The sequence below is a fragment of the Lissotriton vulgaris genome, chromosome 1_1, assembly GCF_964263255.1.
Source record: "Lissotriton vulgaris chromosome 1_1, aLisVul1.2, whole genome shotgun sequence".
NCBI lineage: Eukaryota > Metazoa > Chordata > Amphibia > Caudata > Salamandridae > Lissotriton > Lissotriton vulgaris.
In genome coordinates, this window is record NC_141685.1 from 765,073,636 (window position 1) to 765,092,613 (window position 18,978).

General features: G+C 46.7%; 1 non-coding gene across 1 annotated transcript; it reads right to left on the bottom strand.

Moving 5' to 3' along the window:
* Positions 1-8,435: 8,435 nt before the first annotated feature.
* LOC147747790 (U6 spliceosomal RNA) lies at positions 8,436-8,542 on the bottom strand. Its single transcript, XR_015300338.1, has one exon. It is a non-coding gene; the product is annotated as a U6 spliceosomal RNA (small nuclear RNA).
* Positions 8,543-18,978: the final 10,436 nt, after the last annotated feature.

The window sequence follows — 18,978 nt, forward strand, 5'->3', positions numbered from 1 at the left end:
TTATAATTCACATCTGAGTCCCGCCCCTGTGGGCGTTAGCTCCTCGCAGAGCAGCATGGTCTCTGTAGTGCACAATTTATAATCCTCCAGTGAGGTGCTCGTTGCGCTGCCCTGTTCACCTTGAATTGAAGCCCCAGTGGGTATGCAAAGTTCTAGTTCACTCCGCGCTGCATGTAGCATCTTCCAAAAACAGCCTCCTTTCCATGACGGTGTTTGTTTGATGAAAACACCATCGGGCCGCTTTCATGCAGCGGGGCTTTTCCACGGCTGGGCCAGCCGTATTTATGTCCACACAAGAAGGAGTTGCCCCCTCGGAAAAGCCCACAAAGGTAGGTTTAACTTCGTTTATTAACAGGAAGTTGCAGCACAGGTGAAATGGAGACCTCGCATTCAATGATTCAGATCGCCGACGCGTTTCGTGCATTCAAGCACTTCTTCATAGGCATACTGGTCCAAGCAGCGCAGAGCAGTGTGTGCACTAATTATAATTCACATCTGAGTCCCGCCCCTGTGGGCGTTAGCTCCTCGCAGAGCAGCATGGTCTCTGTAGTGCACAATTTATAATCCTCCAGTGAGGTGCTCGTTGCGCTGCCCTGTTCACCTTGAATTGAAGCCCCAGTGGGTATGCAAAGTTCTAATTCACTCCGCGCTGCATGTAGCATCTTCCAAAAACAGCCTCCTTTCCATGACGGTGTTTGTTTGATGAAAACACCATCGGGCCGCTTTCATGCAGCGGGGCTTTTCCACGGCTGGGCCAGCCGTATTTATGTCCACACAAGAAGGAGTTGCCCCCTCGTGGGCTTTTCCGAGGGGGCAACTCCTTCTTGTGTGGACATAAATACGGCTGGCCCAGCCGTGGAAAAGCCCCGCTGCATGAAAGCGGCCCGATGGTGTTTTCATCAAACAAACACCGTCATGGAAAGGAGGCTGTTTTTGGAAGATGCTACATGCAGCGCGGAGTGAATTAGAACTTTGCATACCCACTGGGGCTTCAATTCAAGGTGAACAGGGCAGCGCAACGAGCACCTCACTGGAGGATTACAAATTGTGCACTACAGAGACCATGCTGCTCTGCGAGGAGCTAACGCCCACAGGGGCGGGACTCAGATGTGAATTATAATTAGTGCACACACTGCTCTGCGCTGCTTGGACCAGTATGCCTATGAAGAAGTGCTTGAATGCACGAAACGCGTCGGCGATCTGAATCATTGAATGCGAGGTCTCCATTTCACCTGTGCTGCAACTTCCTGTTAATAAACGAAGTTAAACCTACCTTTGTGGGCTTTTCCGAGGGGGCAACTCCTTCTTGTGTGGACATAAATACGGCTGGCCCAGCCGTGGAAAAGCCCCGCTGCATGAAAGCGGCCCGATGGTGTTTTCATCAAACAAACACCGTCATGGAAAGGAGGCTGTTTTTGGAAGATGCTACATGCAGCGCGGAGTGAATTAGAACTTTGCATACCCACTGGGGCTTCAATTCAAGGTGAACAGGGCAGCGCAACGAGCACCTCACTGGAGGATTACAAATTGTGCACTACAGAGACCATGCTGCTCTGCGAGGAGCTAACGCCCACAGGGGCGGGACTCAGATGTGAATTATAATTAGTGCACACACTGCTCTGCGCTGCTTGGACCAGTATGCCTATGAAGAAGTGCTTGAATGCACGAAACGCGTCGGCGATCTGAATCATTGAATGCGAGGTCTCCATTTCACCTGTGCTGCAACTTCCTGTTAATAAACGAAGTTAAACCTACCTTTGTGGGCTTTTCCGAGGGGGCAACTCCTTCTTGTGTGGACATATATATATATATATATATATATATATATATATATATATATTCCAAAAGTCGCCGTTTACCTCCTGCTTCCCGCAGAACAACGAAAAGAGCGAGACCACAACGTGAGTGCAGTTTCTTCAGTGCTTTATTCGTGCCAGAGTCTCAGCCTGCAATCCACCATGACGCGTTTCGCCTCCAACAATGAGGCTTGATCACATAGCATGGACACAAACAAGGGAATTTAAAGTGCAAATGCTTGAATGGATACAGCTGTGCTGTTAGTCATGGTAAACAGTGAGAAAATACTACACGGTTCCAGCAAAAGATAAAGGGCATAGTGCCCTAGGGGTTCGAATAATGAATATATAGCACACAGATTAAGGGTTGTACTAAATTAGAAAATGCATATGATTAAATTCATATATTTACACTAATTAAAATTTCCAACCCTACTTCGAAAATTCATATATATATACATTATATCACATATAAGTATCTACACTGTATTGCATATAAGTATCTACACTATATACACATAAAATTACTATAATTGATGTTATAAGAACCCAAAGATAACATTTTCATTCATTTTAGGAACCGAATGTATATCACGCTGTTATAAAAATAATACCCCTGTGGGTATAATCCAATCCAACACAAACTCATAAACCCAATGTAATAATGCACCTATAAATTACCCTCTTAAGGATACTGCAGATCAAACAAAATAGTTAAGTGAAAAGTGCTAGTGCTAACATTAAAAACATACTACAGATTATAACAGGCTGCAAAGTCAGGTTAAAAATCGAAACCCTTTATAGGGGAACTCGTCAGTAACTCTTCATTTATCCAAATGTTTTTAAAAAAGTTTTTTACAATGACTACATTATAACAGGAACAGGTCAACATGGACTAGAGGCAGGTGTACAAGTCCTCACTGGCATTTAAACCTCCAGGATTCTTACTGTTGAGCTCTAGGATAAATGTAGTTTCCATTAGACGCAATTTAGCGTCCCTATTTCCACCTCTTTTCAGAGGTAAAACTGAGTCAACAAGAAAATACTGTAGGCTACTGGGGTCACTATTATGTACAGATTCGAAGTGCCTGCCACTGGGTAAGCTTGGTCTTTTCCAGATATCGCCCTTAGATGTTGTAAGATGCGCTTGTGGGCGGGCAGACGGGTACTGCCCACATATTGGAGTCCACAAGGGCATTGCAAGACATAGACTACATATTCAGTCTTGCATGTAAGTCTCTTATTGATTACAAGAGGCTTTTCTAAAAAGGGACTTGAAACGTGCGTTTTATTTATCCCATGGCAACAGGCTTTGCACGATTGGCACTTCTTGAAACCTGTGATGTGATCCATCCAGGATCTGGTGGGTTCTAATGTGTTACTGACTAATGCACTGGCCATACTGGGGGATCTACGGAAAGTAAGACTGGGTTTATCAGGTACCAGGCTCCCTATGACCGGATCACCTTTGACCAGATTCCAGTTCTTGTTGAAAATTTTCCTTATTTGGGAGAGTTGATTGCTGTAAGTAACAATGTCTCTAGATTGTATTTGCTCATTGTTACCGACTACTGCATTGGGTCTGACTCTAGGTATTAGGGCTTCCTCCCTTGTAGTGTTTTTAGTGAGCTTAATTGCTCCATCTATTAATGCACTACTATACCCTCTATTTAGGAATCTGATTTTGCTGGCTTGTTGAGCCAGGTCACATTCTAAGTCAGAACTATAAATTCTCCGTAGTCTCAGCATCTCCCCGTAGGGGATGCTACGGATTAAATGCTGGGGGTGCTGGCTGCTGGCATGAAGTAATGTATTCCCCGCAGTCAGTTTCCTATGTAGTTTTGTTTGCAGTGTATTATCCCTGATGTAAACCTCTACATCTAAGAAGGAAACCCTTTCTTTATGGACCTGTGAGATGAACTGCAGGTTTAGATTGTTTGTATTAAGTTCTTTTACAAATTCAGTGGCCTCCTCAGGCGACCCCCTCCAAATCATGAACAGGTCATCTATGTACCTGAGGTACAACATTACCTTATTGCCCATAGCCTCTCTGTGTTGGTCCATGAGGACCCGCTCCTCCCACAGCCCCATGTGTAAACAGGCGAAGCTGGGGGAGAAGCAGGCCCCCATAGCCACCCCTCTCATTTGCTGATATACTTGATTATTGAAAGTAAAGAAGTTTTGTTCCAAACACAATCTTAACATGCCAATAATTATCTTGTTGTGTTGCACACATTCTATGGGGCGTTTGTTAAGGTAATGCTCCACTGCCTTTACACCATCACAGTGTCGAATTAATGTATACAAAGAGGTAACATCCATGGTAATAAGCAATAAATCATCATCCCAATCAATCGAGGCCAATTTGCATATAAAGTCAGTGGTGTCTCTTACATAAGAGTCCAGTTTTTTTACCCATTCCTGTAAGAAGTAGTCAATATAGCGGGAAATATTTTCCGTGGAGCTGTCTATGGCCGAAATAATTGGCCTCCCATGTGGCATTAAAGCATCCTTATGCACCTTGGGTAGGAGATAGAAACTGGGAATGACCAGATGATCTTTTTTTTTCAAGTATTTAAATTCATCAAATGAAATTAATCCACTGCTTCGCCATGCCATCAACTTGGAGTTCTGGTCATTCCATGCTGTCTTAATAGTGGAAAGATTACTTTTCTTATAGCAATCCAGATCCCCCAATTGCCGCTCAGCCTCTCTGATGTATTCCTCTCGTTTCCAAAGGACGATGTTACCCCCTTTGTCGGCTGGCTTCACAATAATTTTGTCTTCGGCTTTTAATTTTTTGACCAGGTTGTGATAGCATTGGTTTTGTCTATTGATAACCACCTCTTTTTTGTTAGAAGCAATGTACAACTTTTTCAAGTCTTCTATAATGAGATCATGGTAGACATCCAGGTTGTCGTGAGTAGATATAGGCAGAAAGGTGGATTTCGGTTTAAATGGAGTGGTACTGATCCCAGTGCCACTTACTTCATCAATTTCAACACCCAAAGTCATGTCTTTACTTTCGCGTTGTAGTGTCCATATTTCTTGAAATGCAATTCCTTCCCCAGCGGTCAATAATGAGGGGCTTGATGGTATTGTGACTTTAGGTTTTTTATATGGCTGTAGGCGATGGAATTTGCTGAGTTTCAGTTTCCTGACATATCTGAAAACATCCATCCATGTATCAGCGTAGTTAAAGTCCCTAGGAGGGCAGTATGAGAGTCCTAGAGATAAGATGGAAGTTTCCCTTGCGGTCAGAATTATATCTGTCAGGTTAATTATTGAGGGGGCGCTGACGCCTGTCCCCGTTTCTTGTTCCATCGACCCCGGTTTGTCTTCCTTTCTCAACCTGTTCTTGCTGCATTTCCGGCGCTCAGACCGTTTCCAGTTTGACCTTTGTTTCCTTGTGAAGCCTTTGATTGTGAGCTTGATCTCAGGGCGTCCCTTCGGTTTTCGCACAGACAGCTCACCTCCTGTATGTGTATGTATATATATATATATATATATATATATATATATCAAAGCAAAAGCAATCCCCTGTGCAGTCCCGCGCCGCAAACGTGGACACTGACAACGTATTTAGAAGGTGCCAAAATTCAAAGATTTATTTCATAGGTGCTGTCTCTCCCTCACAAACGTGGACATGGACAACATATATATCTGGTGCCAAAATTCAAAAATGTATTTCATAGATGCTGTCTCTATGTGTGTGTTTGGTTAAGTACTATAATGTAAGACAAAACGTTCTAAAGGTCAATGCTTTGCAAAACATACGGAGTAAAGAAATGCATGATAAAGGCGACTTACATTCACAGCCGTGCTTGTATTCTGAGGTTTGGGTTGTTTCCGTTCTTCTGCACTACAAATGTGCTTTGAATTTTATGGTATAATGGCATTATTTTACGTGAATTATGTCAGAGTAAGTAACTTTTTTCACAGACTTACTCATAACATACTATTGACTCATCTATGCCTAGGCACAATTCTTTTGGGGGGTGAAGTCAAAATATGCACATTTCACATTACACAATTTTACATTGCAGAAAAAATTCAATTGTAACACAAAAACTGAGGCCAAGAGACATTTTCTTCTCAAACTAGTCCCCTGCCAGTATCTTGCATGATTTTCGTCTGTTTGTTAAATTTTCACGCAAGTACATTTAACAAAAGTTCACATAATTTTCATATCATTTCATAAAAGAAATATTTTCTCATTATGCCTATCCCACATCTCAACCACATATGCGCTACATAACAAGCAATGCCACTTTAGAAAGCAAACAGTAAGTAAAGTAACATTTTCTGTAAGTATAGAAAAAAACACTGGAAATCTCTTTCTTCAAGTTTTGAAAATGCTGAGAAAATTCGACAAGAATCAAAACAAATAGAAACTTAAAAAAGAAAGCACTAATTACATTTAATTGATTCAAACTACTCAGTAATGAAGTCAATGGAAATGATAGTCAGGGATAGGACGGTAGGTGCATGAATAAACCCATGGTTTCATTCATTGCCTTTGACTTGAATGCAGTCGACACAGGTTTTTAAATTTTTCTTTTATTTAATGCGATTTTATATAGCGCAAACATTAACCGAAGGTGTCAGAACGCTTTACATAAGAACCAGTTGCGATACATAAGGACTTAGGATTGCATGCATTACATAAAAGATACAAACAGAAAATATTGCAAATGTACAAGTTATAAAGTCACACAAGGAAGAGATATTCAAGGAAGGGATACGAATGGATATACTCTAAGAGTCACATAGGAATGGTAGATAGTACAAAGGTCTACTGTATATACTAGTGATTAGAGTTATCTCTATATACATAGGGAAGGGATACGAATGGATATACTCTAAGAGTCACATAGGAATGGTAGATAGTACAAAGGTCTATTGCATATACTAGTGATTAGAGTTATCTCTATATACATGGGGAAGGGATACGAATGGATATACTCTAAGAGTCACATAGGAATGGTAGATAGTACAAAGGTCTACTGCATATACTAGTGATTAGAGTGATCTCTATATACATAGGGAAGGGATACGAATGGATATACTCTAAGAGTCACATAGGAATGGTAGATAGTACAAAGGTCTACTGCATATACTAGTGATTAGAGTTATCTCTAAATACATAGGGAAGGGATACGAATGGATATACTCTAAGAGTCACATTGGAATGGTAGATAGTACAAAGGTCTACTGCATATACTAGTGATTAGAGTTATCTCTATATACATAGGGAAGGGATACAAATGGATATACTCTAAGAGTCACATAGGAATGGTAGATAGTACAAAGGTCTACTGCATATACTAGTGATTAGAGTTATCTCTATATACATAGGGAAGGGATACAAATGGATATACTCTAAGAGTCACATAGGAATGGTAGATAGTACAAAGGTCTACTGCATATACTAGTGATTAGAGTTATCTCTATATACATGGGGAAGGGATACAAATGCCCCGGTTACTTACCGGTAATCTTCATTACTCCGAGTATAGTCTTCCTCGCCACATGATTTACATAGTGGGCTTTAGCTCCACAACAGAACCCTCCAAAGCAAAAGAAAAACACCTCCCACCCCCTCCCAACATGGCCGACCAGTCCCACCTGACCTCTATAAGAGGCGGACCGGCCCAACCAACAGCCTGATCTACCAAGCAAACAATGAAGCCGATAGCCAGACAGGGAGGGGGGGAGGGAACTCATGTGGCGAGGAAGACTATACTTGGAGTAATGAAGATTACCGGTAAGTAACCGGGGCATTACCTCCTGGTTAGTCTTCCTCGCCACATGATTTACATAGTGAGCAAATACCCAAGCCAACAAGGCTTCATTGACCACCATAAAAACAACACCACACGGTGATGCAGAGAAACCAACCCAAGGTTGAAGTCGAATAAATGACAAGAACACAGGGATCACAGGAAACCTGAAATCAAGACAAAAAGGAAAAGTAGGCCAGCCAGGAGCCGCAGCCCTGCACTCCGTACGGCCCCAGCGAAGACCCCCGGGACCGAAAGAGACCCATGAACAAGGAGGGGGACGACAACGTCGACGCCCGACAAACCTCCACAGAGGAGACACCCTGAAGGGGGCCCAGGACACCGAGCCACTCCCCGTGGACTGACCCGGGACCCCCGCCGGATCCACCGAACCCAGCGAAGCGTAGGAAAGGCTGATAGCCTGTGGAAGCCAGCGAACCAAGGTGGAAAAAGGGCTAGCGGCCCGAACGAACCGGGCCAAAAGACACAAAACAGGCCATCCCACCGGGAAAGGAACGACGTGCGGCCAAGAGCAGCCAAACCGCACGCCGAACAACCAGCACGGACAAGAGAGGAACCTCGTCGGCAGGGAAAAGCGGTAAAGATACCACCCGAGACCGAGGCCCCAGGGAAGGAACCCCGGGAAGGACACGGGGGACACGCCGGAGGAACAACCACGTCCGGCAAAACCCGCAAGAAGGGCGGGGTGCGGAGGAACGACCCCCGCACGCCCATCCGCCCAGCAGACACCACTGCCACCAGGGAAAAAACCCCTGAAAGGTGCGGAACCGCAAAGCCACCGAGGGCCGGGGCCCAAAAGGGCGGACCCCGAAGAGCTCGTAGAACGAGAGAGAGAACTCAAATGGAACGCCTCACGAATTTGCTAGTCACCCTTGCGCAGGGGCCCTGCAAATCTCCTCTGTATCGTTCCAATATCAGTATATGCGCTGCCGAAGCGAGCACCCAAGGGGGAGACCGGCAGAGCGTCCGAGGGCGAAGGATAAACACCATCGGAGCCAATCGAGCCACCAGGGAAACCAGGCCGTCGAACACCGGACTGTGGAAGGCCCGCAAGGCCGCCCACCGGGCCCACAGGGAAGAAGGGGCCACGCCCCAGGAAAACCCTCAGACCGGAAAACCAAGACCCGCAAGGGGACCACGGATGCAGGGACAGCACCAAGCCGACCGCGCCAACGCGAGAAGGACGCCCAGCGCCGGGCACAGGCAGAGAACGTGGAAGACCTGCGGGAACCCAGCAGCAAAAGCCACAACCCCCGAGCAAGCAGCGTCCTCCGCACAAGAACCGGGCCTGCAGAAGGAGGCCGGCCAGCCGACAAGAGCCGGCTCAACACCGACGCCGAGAGCGGGGGACCCAACCACGGTACGGGAAGATCCGGGATCGGCCAGGAGGCTCGAACCCTCAGCTCGCCATAGGAGATGGTACCCGGGGCGGTGGACCCCGCCGGGAACTAAAAACAGGAACGCACCACGACTTGCGTGGCAACCACGCGCGGGTGCCAGGCACCTCTCCACTGTAACATTCCAAACCAAGGCCATGCGCTGCCGAGTCGAGCACCCATGAGCACCCCGGCCCTGCCCAAGCGAATCCTGCCGAGGACCCGCGACCTCAGAGGGCACGGGGGAAACGCGTACATCAGACCGAAAGGCCACGCGAAAGACAGGCAATAAGGACCCGGAAGGAGGAGTAGAACCCGGGCCGGAGGGCCGAGTCCCCCTCCGTGAACAGAGACATCGGAGGCAGACCGAGCCGAGGCCCCAGGCGTCGAAACACCACCGGGGCAGGGCGAGACCAGGCAACGAAGGGCAGACCCGACTCCGTCGGACCCCGGGGGAAAGACAGCCCGAAGGGCCAGGACCGGTGACACCCCCACCAGGGCGCCCGACCCGACCAAGACCTGGGGACCTAAGCACCGGCAAATGGAACGCCACACGAAAATGTGCAGGGGCCAAGCCAGTCACCTCATCCAATATTAGTAAATGTGCTGCCGAAGCGAGCACAGCCAAAAGACGGCCGGCCAGGAAGACATTCAGCAACCCCCGAAGCACGAGGAGCTGAGCGGCCGCAGGAGAACCCAACGACCTCCAAACGACCCGGCGCCAAAGGACGCCCCCCCCCTGAAAGAACCAGAGGGAAGGACCGGGACCAGGCACACGCCCCCCGAAGGAGGACAAGCCCGAGACGAGGACCGAAGGGACCACCGTACATAGGTCAGGAAGCCGACGGATGAGAGACACCGCCAGATGTGAAGCCTCACCCACGGGGGGGGGAACAAAAACGAGGCCGAGAGGAAGCACACGGCCAGACAGGGAACCCCAAGACCCACACCCGGCGAAGAAGATCCACCAGGCGGGCCAGGAGCACAGCTCCCCCCCCCCCTTTGGGCCAGAAGGCAAGCCCAACGGAAGCACCCGCAACCGAGAGCGGGGACCCCCACACGCAGGCCGGCCCCACAGGCCAATCCATGGACCCAGAAAAACCTACAGGTGAGACAAGGGAAGGAGCAGGGACCCCAACCCGTCGAGACGGTGGGTTTAAAATGGAAATCCAGTGTTTGTAAAGCGCTCAGCTACCCGAAGGCATTCCTGCACTGGGTGCCGTCGGGAAGATTAAGCAAGCTATTGCCCAGAGTCAAATGGTGCTGGGCTAATCTGCCTCCGGTGCCGGGGATTGAACCTTGAATCCCAGATTCCAGCGTCAGTCGCCCTGGCCACGGCGCCACACCTCTTCCCCCGCGGAAAATCCGCCAGACCGGACAGCAAGCCCGAAGAGCCCAAGAACCGGGACAGCCACGTCCCAGGACGGTATGCAACGGAGGCAACCTCCCCCCCCCACCCCCCCCAGGGGACCCCCTGGAGTGAGAGGGCCGAAAGTCAGTCTCTAGGGGTGAGACAGGGAGCCGCAGAACCAGCACGAGACCGGTTACCGCCGAAACTCGGGCCTGGACCCGCCGAAGGACCCCACCCATGCAAGGGCGGGACGTCCTCACCTGAACTGCGCAGGGGCCAAGCCGGACTACACAGAAGCGCAACACGATGCGAAAATCGCGCACAACCCCCCCGCAAGGGCACAAGGCGTAAGCACGAAAGCCGCTGTTTCATTGTAAGGTGCCCATTCACCCCTCCGGGAATCTTGGCGCTGAATAACAGACGTCAGTTGTTACCCAACGCAACGGAAATAATCTCATCGACCACAGATGGATGAAAGGCCGAGTGGACCAGCCGGTATTTGAACCTGCGACCACGAGGTCAAACACCAGCCCCTGCAGTAGACGCATCAATCCACTGAGTCACTAGCCCCGGTAGTCCCAACCCGGCCAACTCCCTGAGGCCCAAGGAGGAGTCCAGGCCACCAACGCCCCGTGGGGCCGACGCGGAGAGAAAAAAACCAGCCATGCCCAGAGGCAATAACTGATCCCTGGGATATCGAGTCCAAGACCCGCCGAGGCGGGGAATCGATCTCCACAGCTGCAGAACGGGACACCACGAGTGGAACACTCGCGACCGGCGCAACCAGACGGCCCAGGGCGAGTCCCCCAGGGCGCCAGAATAGGGAACACGGACAAAAGGGATCTGTCCCCATGCAGCACCGTGCCCCCTCAGAGCGCGCCAGATAAGCACAGTCACTCTGTGAATGAGACAACGTCACAGGCCCTATGGCTGCACGTAGAAGGAATAAAACACTACCCCTTCACATCGTGTTGTATGCTAACAGCCCGGAATTACAGGGCACAAAAAACTGTTAGAAAAGTTCCACGTGGGATACCTCTACAGCATTGGCAGGATTCGAACCCTGGCCTGTGAGGACCGTCTGCACCGAAGGCACAAGACTCACCTGTGAGCTATGCACCTCACATGAAATGGTGCCCCGGACCCTCCGAGAAGGAGACAGACGCGCTGCCTACCGTCCCAGTACGCCGCGCCCCAACCGCTGCGGTAGCCGGAGAAATCCAAGACCGAAGAAGGACAACCTCGGTCGCACCTGGAGGCAACAAGAACCCCGCCCCCGAGAGGCGGGAGGCGCCCGGAGCCAACCACAGCGCGGCAAACCGCCGCGGCCCGTAGGGCAGCCACAAACCACGAAGGGAGGCAGAGGCGAGACTCGGCAGCGACCAGCGTCCCAGGCCCGCAGGAGGGGAGCACCCGGTCCGGACCGCCGATCGACAAAAAGGTAGGCACCTTTGTGTACCTGTGGGACTCCCCTTCTAGAAGTCGGACAAGCGGCCACACTACAAGCTGCGCGTCCACCGTGCAGAAGCGCCGCTGACCCAGGCAAGGCTCCAGCCCGCCGCGCATACCGAAACAATGTGGAACATGTATCCATGCCCATGCGTGTATCAAACCCCCTCGTGTGTCAATTGCTGCACCGGGAGAAGTTGAATTACACACGCAGGCAGTGTCACAGCGCCATCTGCTGGCAGAGGATTTAAAAAACTTGGCGCAAACCCCTGCCTTCAATTTATAAACTTGAAATACGAGTCACTCACCGGACTCGTCTTCATCAGCGCCAAATTTTATAAGAGCATTCACATTTATGACCATACAGAAAGCTCTAGTGAGTATGTCCTTAATCAGTGACAGATAGAGAACTCACTTATTAGAAGTGATCCGTCTCTGTGGGGCAGACACATGTAAACACTCCTACACTTGAGACGGCTGAAACTTTAGGCGAGAGTCAGCGCCCATGTCCACAACTCGTGGCATGTAGTCAGAGCGCAATTCCAGGCGCATATCTAAACAGGGGAGCCAGGAACACAAGAAACACCTCTATTTGAGGGGTGTTACAACCACCAGCATGTACAACACACAGGAGAATGCGCAGAACCCAAAAAGCCCACAGAAAGGCTAGGGCCCAACAGTAACGACCGGGGGAGACATGGGCATGTACAACCACTCCACACCCCCGGCCGCCCCCCCCCCCCCTGTAGACCCTTGGCACGCTATAGCAGCACCTAACCGGTCCCACAGGACCGGGGGAAGGAAGAGGGGGGGGGATTTTTAGGCATAAGGCACCAGAGACCGCTAGAGCAGGTCCACCACCCTAAAACCCCAGGGCCAGCTCACGCCGGCCCATCTTACCTGAACAGTGCTCTGGAGAGAATCGCGCAGAACAAAAAAACAGGCTGTTGGTTGGGCCGGTCCGCCTCTTATAGAGGTCAGGTGGGACTGGTCGGCCATGTTGGGAGGGGGTGGGAGGTGTTTTTCTTTTGCTTTGGAGGGTTCTGTTGTGGAGCTAAAGCTCACTATGTAAATCATGTGGCGAGGAAGACTAACGAGGAGGTAATGGATATACTCTAAGAGTCACATAGGAATGGTAGATAGTACAAGGTCTACTGCATATACTAGAGATTAGAGTTATCTCTATATACATAGGGAAGGGATACACATGGATATACTCTAAGAGTCACATAGGAATGGTAGATAGTACAAAGGTCTACTGCATATGCTAGTGATTAGAGTTATCTCTATATACACGGGGAAGGGATACAAATGGATATACTCTAAGAGTCACATAGGAATGGTAGATAGTACAAAGGTCTACTGCATATACTAGTGATTAGAGTTATCTCTATATACATAAGGAAGGGATACGAATATCTTGCACTCAAAGGACCACCAGAAAGAATGGGATATCCCTTTCTTTAGCCTGCATACCCCAGGATGGTCAGGAATGGGTGTACTTGTGTATTTGTAAAGCACATGCACACCCTGTTAGTACTGAATAACTGATATTTATTATTACACAACGTAATGGTACTCATTTTGTAAAGAGCAGAAGGAAATGAGGCTGGGTGACTTATTAGGGTTTGAACCAGTGATCTTGATGTCAAACAGAGATTTGTGAAGGGGATACATTCACCCACTGTACTATCATATCTGGTACATCCATTATCTTTGTTTCTTCCTATTGTTTGTTTGGTTTTATTTGGTGGTACACGTACCTATCTGCCTCACCTGGGCTGCTGTAATTCACTCAATCTTGGCCTTCCTGTGACTTTTCTTCTTTGACTTTGAAGACTCCAAAATGCTTCTGCTTTTGATTTTCCATCAACTTCTTTATATTTGCACGTCGCTCCCATTATTAAACTGGTTATCTATTACTAAATTCATTGTCTTCAGAACTCCTTGTCATGTTCACCTGGATTTTTTTCATCTGTCCACAGCTATCTCTAATCACTTTTTGAGCACTAAATTCCTGAACGTACTGTGAGGATATTCATCTCCCAATCTTAAATTCAGAAATTTAAGAAAGCGCCATCTTAAGGAAGTTCCATCTCCTATATAGGATTTTAGCTCTGAAACAAACCATCAGCACGTAAAACCTGTTGATTTCCTTATTAACATCTCTTCTGTCTGAACCGATCATTTTATCCAGCACCAGGAAACCCTTATCGGTGACATATCATGCTGAAGAAGGTCACAAATCAATCATATTACATCAGGTTAACAAATTCATGCAGATTCTTTGAAATCTGATTGGAAAGCCCAGGAAGGAACATGATTTGGTTTTGAAATGTATATGCCTAGTTTTAAATGCACTATATGTGTGGTCGTATGAGAAATGTATTACTGTGGATACAGATGATGGTGAGAAACTGATCTGAAAAATACCAGTATCTCATACGGTGTTGCAAAGGCCAAAAATTGTCGAGTACTGATAATCTAAGTTCATAGATTTGAACTTTGAATTTTATTCTTCTCCAGCTTCAATATATGGACCAGATGGGGCCAGATGGACGAATGGTTAGTCGTTCTTTAATCAGTTGCAAACTGGTTATAGGAATTTCCTGTGTATGAAAGTCATTTTTGTTGCTTTATTTTGCGAAGCAACAGAAGTTTGATTCGCTAATTTAATGACTCCATTAGTTATTAGGAAGTTCCTAAAAGTGAATCTGTATTTTTACAACTATCGCAGATGTGGTTTTTGCATGTGCAATTTCCCACGAACTATAATTAGGTTCTAATCAGATGCAAACTATATAAACAGGCCCAAAATGTATCAGGATCTTTTTTTGTATTAGATGATGAGCAAGGTGTGAATCAATTTGTTTTCGTATTGCCCAATTCCCATATGTTGTTCTTTTCAGAATCCTCTTTGGACATAATAGAAAAAGGGCAGAGATATTCCAAAACACCAGCAAGGTTGAATCTGCTAACAATGCCTGAGCAGAGCATGAGTTAAACCACTTCTTTATTGTGATGTCATCAAACAGTCCCCAAAAGCAACTTTTGCAATTTGCAAATCCAAAATATCAATTTGCAATTGAATTAATTTGGAATGAAAATCTGTAAATTGTGAATACAAATCCTAACAAATCTCTTAATTGCCAGAGTGCCTTTTTCATACATAACATATACTGAATCGGATATTGCAATTCGGGATCATTCCCAAATGTTGCTTTGTTATTATAGAGAGCTTCTTACATCTGGCTTATGGTCCACACTGGTCTAGCTTTGGGAACACCGGTTGTTTTCAATTGACCAAAAAGCACTCTCATCAGTGAGAGAGGAAACCTATTCAATGTGGTGACAATGTTTTTGGTCTCTCTATTCAATATAGAGAGGAAATTCACTTTGTGCTTTTGAAACACAAATATTAGTGCTTGTGTCAGAGTCCTGGAATGCTCGCCTAAACCATAAGCTTGATTTTATTCATGTATTTCACTGGCTCCTGTTCTTTTTTAAGATCGAAGCATTCCTATTTTGTGTTATTATTCTGTTAAAGCCACTGTATGCAGGTTAAAGAGTGGATGTGCATTTTGATGGTGGCAAGTCATGAATACAGTACGCATTTAAGGAAAAAGTGATAGAAAACACGACCAATTCGGTGATTTGTGGGTTATGGAAACCTGACCAGCCTATATCTAAAATCACCAAAAAAGAGCATTTGTAGTAAAGATTATGATTTTCAGATGCTCTTTTTTATTTACCACAAACAAGGGTGGCTTTCTAGGACAGCATCTCTGACTGTTAAGAGGAGTCCATCCAACCGTGATAGCCTCTGCTAAGGTCTTTATTGTCCACAATATGTCATTTATTTAATTAAATGCACAGCCAACAAAACACCCAAACGACCAGGAATCTAATAATTGACACATCACACAATGGGTCTCTTTGGTATTAAAACCAGACATGTAGGAAAAATGGCCTTGGTTAATAGGCGCTTAATCATTTAGGTACTGTGCATGAATTTATTATGATGACTGTGAACTACCAACTACATCCATATGAACTTGAATTAAATGTTGCTCTATGTGCCATCCCTTTGGCGCTGATCAGATGGGCAGCAGTAGTAACCTATCTATTAATCATCAGTACTGAGACTGTATTTCTTAGGTCCTCATGAAGACGTTGATCAAAGGTGGCAGCAACATTCTTATGGTCCAAACTACGTCCTTTTGTCAGAATGTAAGGAAAGGGGCCTAAACGGTGCAGCTAGAGGAGAGGATGCAACAGTGGCATAACGAAACTTGAGGGTGTCCCCTTGCAAAGTACATGGAGGGGCCCTCTCCGGACTCAATCAGGATCTCTCCGGCCAGGTACTGTGCTGAGGGGGCCCCAGGCTTTGCAGGGGCTGTGGGGCCTATGCTAAGCCACTGGTGTCTTTCTTGATCCTGAGTTCATCCCCTCAGGTCACAGGAGGAGCTCAGTCATGCTATAGGTGCAGTCTCTTCAATTGGTGGCTGGCTGAGAGTTTCATACTTCGAGTAATAGACAGGATGAGTGCAGTGATGCATCCCTGTTGTACTGCTGAAGGTAAGGTACAACTTGCTGCTGGTGTACAGCTCTGCAGTGAATGCTGTGCCACTCTACATTTACTGAAAGACCAATGGCCATGCTCAGGTCTATTAAAGGAGAGGCCACCACTTGGCCCAGGCTGCATCCAATGAGCATCATATATAAATTAGCATTGCCAATAGGCCTGGAGTTGATTGCCAGCCTTACAGAATTGTCAATGTTTGTTTAGTATTGCCATGGATCTTTGGGTTTTTGAGGGTAAACATGTATCACAGGGCGAGCTGCCATGCCCCTGCCAATATATGAGAAAAACTGTCTAAAAACAAATATATATGTTTTCTATCAAAAACCCACATATTGTCATGTGCTCCTTTTGACAGAGCAGAATACCGGAAATCACAGCGAAGTTAGCCAATGGCTGAAGTGTGTTATTCCATTGCCCATGCTGAATGCTAAAGTGGGTGGGTGGGAAAAAAAATGTGAAGGTCAGCATCAGACAAACTGATGCAGAGGGCATTTGACAAAAGTCCGTCAGAGCTTGATCGCGCTGGGTGCCTTGGTCACATGGTCAGTGACAATCATTTGAGCTAGGAGCAGAGTGCTGCAAATACATCTGCTGACCTGCCGTGTTTCATAACATTGTTAAATGTCCCAACTTTCGTTTATAATTCTAAAGCATTCGAGGCAACTGCAGCACCTTTTGACTTTGAAATGCTAACAAGGAACTCCAAGCTAGTGCATTTCCTGTGCCATATTAACATCCAGCTGATAAATAGGTGCTTTAGCAGTCGTACGCAAAATAAAACAGTTTGGCATTAAATTACTCCTACTATCTTATTATAAGGACCATTAACATCTCTAGCAGTCCACAGTCAACTACTCCAGCAGTGTTATTATAAGTACCATTGAAATCTGTGGCAGTCTGGAAGTAAATTACTCACATTCCCTTATTATTGGTTGTAAGAAATTAGATTATTTTCCTTCCCACCTCAAGGAATAATCACAAGTCTGCTCGTGGTCAACTACTACTGTCACTAAATAAACCTGAGCTCAACACCCTGATAGCATGGGCACAGAGTAGACAGGTTTCATTTAGAGACAATGTGTTAAGTATTAATGTAGTGTCAAAACAGTAATAATCCAATAAGTGGAACTGGAGATGTACATTTTTACAGTTTTAAGTAGGAATAGCGCCAAGAAGCATAAAGTGTCAATGATAGCTAATAGTCACAGTAGACTGAAACTTAGGTGCGTTGTGAGGCTAGCAATGATGGAGTGCTGGTCGGATACCCCACCCTGGTTCATACCGGCCAAATAATTTACTTTCTGACTTTGGGAATGAATTAGAGTACAGCAGAAGGGTTACTCTGTCCGTCCGCTGTATTACAAGTGCATTATTTCCAAAGCAATGACAGACGGGATATCCCCCATGTTTATGAGCGAATAATCCATTGGCTAAACTTTAAGTCCTTTAAGTCCCAATTCATCACTAGAGTACATTTCTAAAGCCCCATAGGATTTCAGGGGAGGCACTTACAGGGTGTCAGGCAGAGGCCAGTAGCAGGGTCAAGTCCAGGCCTCGTTCAGTTGCCAGTGGTCACTGAGCAATTATAGGAACAGCCTTTTGTAGAGTGTTGTTTCCTTGTAGCTTGAAGAGGAGGCCAGCAGTATGACCCTTGGAGTCCACTCCTTTGTCCTGGGTACAAGAGGGTGTAGATGCAATCTTTTCAGGTTACCTTTCATGCTACAGACAACAGGCCCATTCCTCTTGGTTAGTCCAAGAGTTTCCAAAGTGGGTGCATAGAAATGTCACATTTAAGCCCGACATGAGCTAGTGGGTGGGAATGACTCTTAGGCACACCCTAACCAATGGGGGCAAAAGTTTCCAGACCCACCAATACCCACTTTGGGCATTTTCAAGGTAGCAAAAGTCTTCGACCATATTCATCTTTGTGTGTGGGTAGAGTACTATGGCAGTCTTTGTGCCCTTCCACATCTGACATCAAAACCCAGTTTGATTCAGGCACAGTACACCTAATAGCCCAGAGACAGAAGCGTGACAGAACAGAAGTAGTCTTTTCTATCAACCAGACAGTTGAAAGACAAGAATTGTTTTAACATCCTGTTTCCCTTCCATTCAAGTGAGCCCAAGAGTTATATGTAAAACCCAGTGATTGAACTTTGGTAGACAAAGCAGATCCTTCAGCAACCAGACAGTGGATACACAAGAATGTTTTCGGCATCCTGCTAGCTGCCTTTCAAGTGTGCACCAATGTGATATATGTAAACTCAGCAGAGCTGTCAAGCAGGCTGTGAGACTCAAGGAGTCGCTGCTGCAGTCTGGCTGCACAGAAGTATGTTTGCCCTGCCATTCTAGTGGATGGCACAATAGGTGCTGCAGCCCACTGCTGATATTTAACTTCCTGGGCCTGAGCATACTTTGTACCATATACTGAGGCCTTACAGGCACATTAAATATGCCAATGAGGTGAATTCCCATTTCAATCCTCGAGAACAGGGAGCACAGAAACTTACCACCGGTTAGCAGAGGTAAAGAGCACAGAGTTCTACAAACAGCAAAACAGTCAGGGGAAAACTCTCCAATCCAAAGATGGTCATTCCTACTTTGATATCATCGAAAT